This window comes from Charadrius vociferus, unplaced genomic scaffold, assembly GCF_000708025.1.
Source record: "Charadrius vociferus isolate BGI_N301 unplaced genomic scaffold, ASM70802v2 scaffold423, whole genome shotgun sequence".
NCBI classification, from domain to species: Eukaryota; Metazoa; Chordata; class Aves; order Charadriiformes; family Charadriidae; genus Charadrius; species Charadrius vociferus.
Genome location: NW_009648149.1, coordinates 2,489,098 through 2,495,178, shown reverse-complemented (window position 1 = coordinate 2,495,178; position 6,081 = coordinate 2,489,098).

The window sequence follows — 6,081 nt, the reverse complement described above, 5'->3', positions numbered from 1 at the left end:
TGAGTTTTACGGATCTTTGAAAAAGAGAAGGTCTGTTCATAATACACCTTGTTCAAAAGTTTCTCTTGATGACGGCATAAAATGTCTGTGAGTGAGTCAATGTTTTAAGATCCCTATTTTGCTGCTAGCATCTCTGCTGTTAACAGATGTGATTCATTCCTGGATGCCTCCAAGGTGAATCACTGTCAATGAGGTTTAGACAGCTAACGATGAATGATTCTGTCCTGGAAGGTAAATGTGCGCTCCCAGAGCTGCAGTTGTTTCTCCAGTCCCAAAAAACATATTTTTTTTTTGTCCTATAACAAAGTGAATCAACAGGGAACTTCTGAATGATAGGGAGGAATTATCCTGCTTTAAATTAGAAAGGTGTGTCTCTTGGATTATCTTTATTAAATTAATATAGTTACACTTGCATCAGTCTGGAAAGGAAATCTGAGCATGCAGCTGCTTGGGGTTTCCAGCAAAGGAGGAACATACATATAATTACCTAGCTGTATTTGATAATGGTATGTCCAAAAGTTTTAATGTCTATTCAATTGTCCTTTCTCCTCATTATAAGATGACTATTTTTTTTGATTCTGCAACTAAAAGCTTAGTTCGTTAGTGTATTCGATGGCAATTTATTGTATCCGTAAAACTACAAGACTGTAATATGTGTACAGCTGTGAGAAACATGAATCTTTCAGGGGAAAGAACATATTTTTTGCACAGAACGTGTTTAATCACCTCCTTTGCTATTTTTAATTTGCAAAGCGGATTGCAGAGAGCATTTCTGTGGGCGCACAAAAAGCAAAGTTCAATTTTGTTGTTGGTGTTAATACAGTAGCAAGCTTTTGGCTGGCTGATTAAGCGTGGATGCTGGTAAAGAGGTGCAGAGAGATTAAGTGCAAAGCATTCTTGCAGGAGCAAAAATGGATTACCGAAAACTTCGCCTTGTGGAGGCAGAGCCCATCTTTGCATTAACTTCATAATGAAGATAGACTTTTCACTTCTGGTGGTGATTAAATTATTTAGAAAAATTTCTGATAGATACATACATGTGATTAGTTTTTATATAGAATAACAGTATTTGATTTTTCTGTAGCAGTTCCGTAGTTAGTTTCTTTCACCTGTGTAAATACAAACTGGTTAACTTGGCATGAATCAAATTGGATGGATTAGAAGGGAAAAAGACCCCAAGAAAAATGTTGAAACCCATGCTAAAAACCCAGAAGGAGCTCAGTTGTGCTCAGAAATGACAAATTTAACCTGGTAGAACTGAAGCTGAATTTCTAACGCTTTTTCTAGCTCTTTCAGATGCGTAATCGCTCAATTGCCCCAAGTAGCTAAGGTTAGTATGCTTCTGATTTCTGCATCTTTATTCTGAACTGGAAACCTCAGAAAAGTACTTCTGTTTAGACTTGTTATGTTGTCACTAACCCATCACTGTTGGGGCAGATGGCTCAAGTGTTTTTCCTCACTACAGGAGGAAAATAACTTGGGTTTGGGTTTTTTTTTTGCTCTTGAGTGGGAAGTTTGCAGGTCTTTCTAGAAGCCTAGAAGAGACTTGGTTGCAGTACTGCCTGGCAGCAAGATTAGCATCTCAATAGATATCTCTCAGGATGTAAAGCCGTTCAGGAGATTATAGATGTTTTTATTTGTTAGAGGTCAGGGTACTATTGTTATCTGCTGACACAGTGGCTATATGACTGTACCCAGCATTGTTGGTGGAAGGGAGGGAATTGCTTTAATGTTGCATTTTTAAAATAAATACATAAATAAACCTTCAAAGCTAAATAACATTAAGCACTTCTGTCAGTGAAACTTCATCTACAGTTACACATTTCTTGCTCTTAGTCAATTGCAAAGCATGCGTGTAGATCACTGAAATCTTCTCACGTGCTTTGGAAAAACACTCGGGACTTGGTATTTTATGGTATTTTGTTGTTCTTCAATGTGTAACTCTTTGAAAGTCTCCTGGACCTTTGCTATTTTTATAATACTACAAGGGAGAAAGTCTGAGGTGAAATGTGGAACAGAGTCAAACGTATTTGAGAAAGAAGACTTAAGGTGAATAACAAATGAAAAGTAAGTCTAAAGAGAAGAGTTGTCCAGAAGAGTTGGCATTTTTTTGGAAAAAACATACGTGAAAGGCAGGAAAGCACCTGCTCCAATGTGGATTAAAGGTAGGAAAGTTAGTAGAGGAGCAAATAACATTTTTCTCCGTAATGTGTGAACCTTTAGTTGGAATTGAAATTTTGTTCAAGTTATTGAAGGGGACTTGTAAAAGAACAACACAAGCATGTAGGGGTAAATCCGAAAGGCAAAGGACAGAACAGATGGAACCAAAAGGGTCCCTTGGGGTGACCGAGAAAACGTCCCATGTGACATTCTCCTAAGCAACCTAGGGAAGTCTAGCCTACATTAAATGACTGTAAAGTGTTCTGTTGGATGGAAAGGAACTTTCCAAAAATCAACAAAAAAGAGCAGTCAGCAAGTCACAGATTGGAATAACGTCTGTGGGATGGTTGTTCAGGGGTACACCTGAAGTCTAGAACTATTTGATGTTTTCAGTAACTCCTCAAATAGTTGAAAAGTGCGTGTTATATTAAATCTTTCAATAACAAAATGCTAGCAACAGTTGCAAACACTTTAGAGAGCAAGATTAGAATTCAAAGTGATCTTGACAAACTGCTGAAGTGGTCTGAAATAAATAGGCTGTAATTCAATAAAGACAAGTGCAAGGCCCTTAACTGAGAAATAATTAAGCGGACAAACGTTCTGCAGGAAGGATCTGAGGGTTAGGGAGATGTGCAAAGTGAGCCTGAGTCAACACAGGCGCGCTGTTGGGAGGAAAAAAAGCAAACATCCTTATGGGATGTGTCAACAGGGTTGTCTCATGTGAAAAGTGAGATATTTCTTCCCCCTAAATAGCACTACCAAGACTTGGGTTGGAGTGCTTTGGGCACTGCTATTCAGAAAAGAGAGACAGCAACAGGAATAAGTCCAAAGGAGATCTGTTAGCCTTAGCAGGACTCCAGAAAAGATGATGTATGAAGAAAGACTGAAAGAACTGGAACATTAGTTTACACAAAGGATGATCAGTATAAGACGACAACATCACACACATCAAAGGACTCCTGAAAGGAGGAGTTACCTGTCTTCCGTCTTTCTTAAGTATGTGAAAAAGTAAGAGGATTAAAATTCAGGAAGATTTCGTTCAGCTATTAAGGGAGGGAAAAAAAACCCTTCAAAACCAAATAAATAAATATGCAGTAGTTTAGGTTACATAGGGGATTTTTTTTCTGGTTCACTGAACACCAGCGCTACATGGGGAAGTGAAAGAAAACTTGTTCTGTCAAATGTTTGTCTCAAGACGTTCTAACCTAAATAGAAAATTATTTTCTAGTGGTCCCTCTTTGGATCTCACCTAGCAGAGACATGGCAGACCGGACAGCTCGTGATAGCTTTCGCTTATGCAACAAAAGTCAGGGATACAAAAACTTCAACGGCTTCCTAACCTCAGACGCAAACTGTATGTAGTCAGATTTCCCAAACTGTCATATTAGAATACAGAAATACATTAAATATATAATTTATCAGTTAGAGGTCGTGGTTATTTTGATAAGGAGCAAAATTGGCTGATGCTGCTTTGAGGAAATGGATCATTACGGAAAGTCTATAAATAAATAAAAGCCAATCAGTAGGTTTGTTTATACAGCCACGGTAGAACTATTTACACAATACAAACCCTGATATGATATCACCTTCAAGTCTCTACTGACAAGAGCTTGCAGTAGGTAAATAAAAATATTTTTCTTCATACTTACAAAGCAGAGATACTGGTTTTTGCATTTGTCTTAAAATAATATTGCTGAAAAGAAAAAATATTGTAAAAAAACCCCAAACAAATAAACCAACCCAGACCCCTCAGTTGCACATATCTGGGACTTATCAGTCTCTTGCTGCCTTTTCCAAGAAAAAGGGTGAGCACAAGCAAGATTAAAGGTGCATCTTTTCTAGCAGGGCTCAGTCCTCACTTTAAGTTCCTTGACATAATTTCTGGGTTTTGTTTTTTTAATTGGAAGTTCCTGTTAAATATGTGGTATTGCTTTACATATGCACCAGCTTTTTTCTCAAAGAGCTCTTCATTCACCAAGACAAACATTGAAGTGCAAGAGGGTCAAAATGTGATTTACGACACTACTTCTGGAGTAAAATGTGGGTTTTATCCACTAGTCTTAAATTAAAAAAGAGCCAGCAGGTAAAGGGTACATAAATTATAGCAGAAGCAGGTCTTTAAGAGAGATTTGAATGAATGGATCTCATTAAGAGAAATAACCCATACAAAGGGATACCGTGCAAACCTTGAACTGTGGAAGTGAGGAAGTGGTAGATAAAGCGTAGCTTCACTTCAAGCAGCAGTGTGACGAAAGGTATATTCAAACGGAGAGAGGGAGGGATAATTGACTGTCAGGTAGTATAAGAATTTAAATCTGCGTGTGTGGAAAGGGGAGTGGTGCTGAGCGGTCTGAAGCGTGGGTGAAATTTGTCATAACTCAAGGAACTCGGTAGCAAAGAAACATGAGGCTCGAAAAGTCTGTCTAGGTTATTTTATTGAGTTTTCTTTTTATTAGAGGTGCAAACCTGTATAATCATTCTTTTCAAAACCTTATGAAACCCTCACTTAAACGGTTTCTTTTTTGTCCTGTTATTCCTATTAGAAGGTTGTTCCAGAAATGAGTCTTACATTGGCCAAGACTCAGATTTTAGTAACAGGCCTAAATGTTTCTGTGGCAGGTTTATAACCATCTGACTTAATGCCAGTATTCTCCTTTGCTTTAAATAGTTCATAATTCCTTCTCCTTGGGGTTTACTCCTCAACTGTTCAACCTCCCCACACCCAATTTGTTCTAAAGACTTCTATGTTTTAGAAATCAGATATTATCACACCTTATAAATTTTTTTGAACTCTTATTGTACCACTGCTTAACACATTTGGTTACAAAACCAGTGCCTGGGTCTTGCCATTTCATGTGCTAATTTTTCATAACTGTTTTCATGTAGTAAACTCTTTCAGTGTTCTCTGTACTGTGGCTCTAGTAATTTTAGTTTCCTTGCCCCTTTGTTATCCCTCCTGCTCCTAATGCTATGGTCAACATTGTTATCTTTACGGCAGACTGAGGAGATTCTGCATCTAATGTGGGGTAAGAACAAATATAATCTCTGCTTTTGCTGTTTGTTTTAAGGGGGTTATCTCTAATCTGTAATTTAGTCTCAGCTTTGCCGTTTGTTTTAGTATTTTTTCCAAGATTCCTTTGGTTGGGTTTCATGCCATATCTTTAATGACACTTGATGTGGACTACTGTTACAGACAAGATCCTCTTGGTGCATATTCTACTGTGGGCCTGATCCACACTGGAAATCCATGTGCATAACCGGGCCCATAGCTATGTGTTACAAGAAAGAACAAACCTACAAAAAAAAGTGGCATCTTTTATGTTCACTTAGTGACTGAACCACCAACTTCCACGTGAAGGTAGCTTCTCAGCTATATATGGTGCAGCTTTTTGGAGGAGTACAGATTGGTTCAGTGCTTTTGTTGTTGACCTGGTCTTCACAAATTTAATACTCGAAAAACTCATTTTAACAATTCAAGGTCAGGATTTAAGCTTAGTTCTAGTTATTAATTTTCACTGTCAATTTCTTTGATATGGCTCAGGATTTTTGTGATAACAATCCATATACAGTATTAAAACATCATTAGCTATAGTACAGAAGAGATGAAAATAGTCTCCCTGCATCCAGATTGTGCATAAAAATACATAATTCTTAAAATAATGGGAAATAATCATCTGTGTCTTTCAATTGAATAGTTTATAACTGAGTTACAAACACATCTTTGACAGTTTTATGATGAGGAAATGAGTTCTGGCTTGAAATCTAGGTGTTTTGAGGAAATAGCTCCACTGTTAAATATCATAATTCTAAAAAGAAAATAAATTTTTTAGATTATTTTTCTGGAGAGTCAATTCAGATTACATTTCAGAACAAATTTCTTCAGACTAGCGAGCCCTCTGTGGACAGTGAACGGCAGTCCTG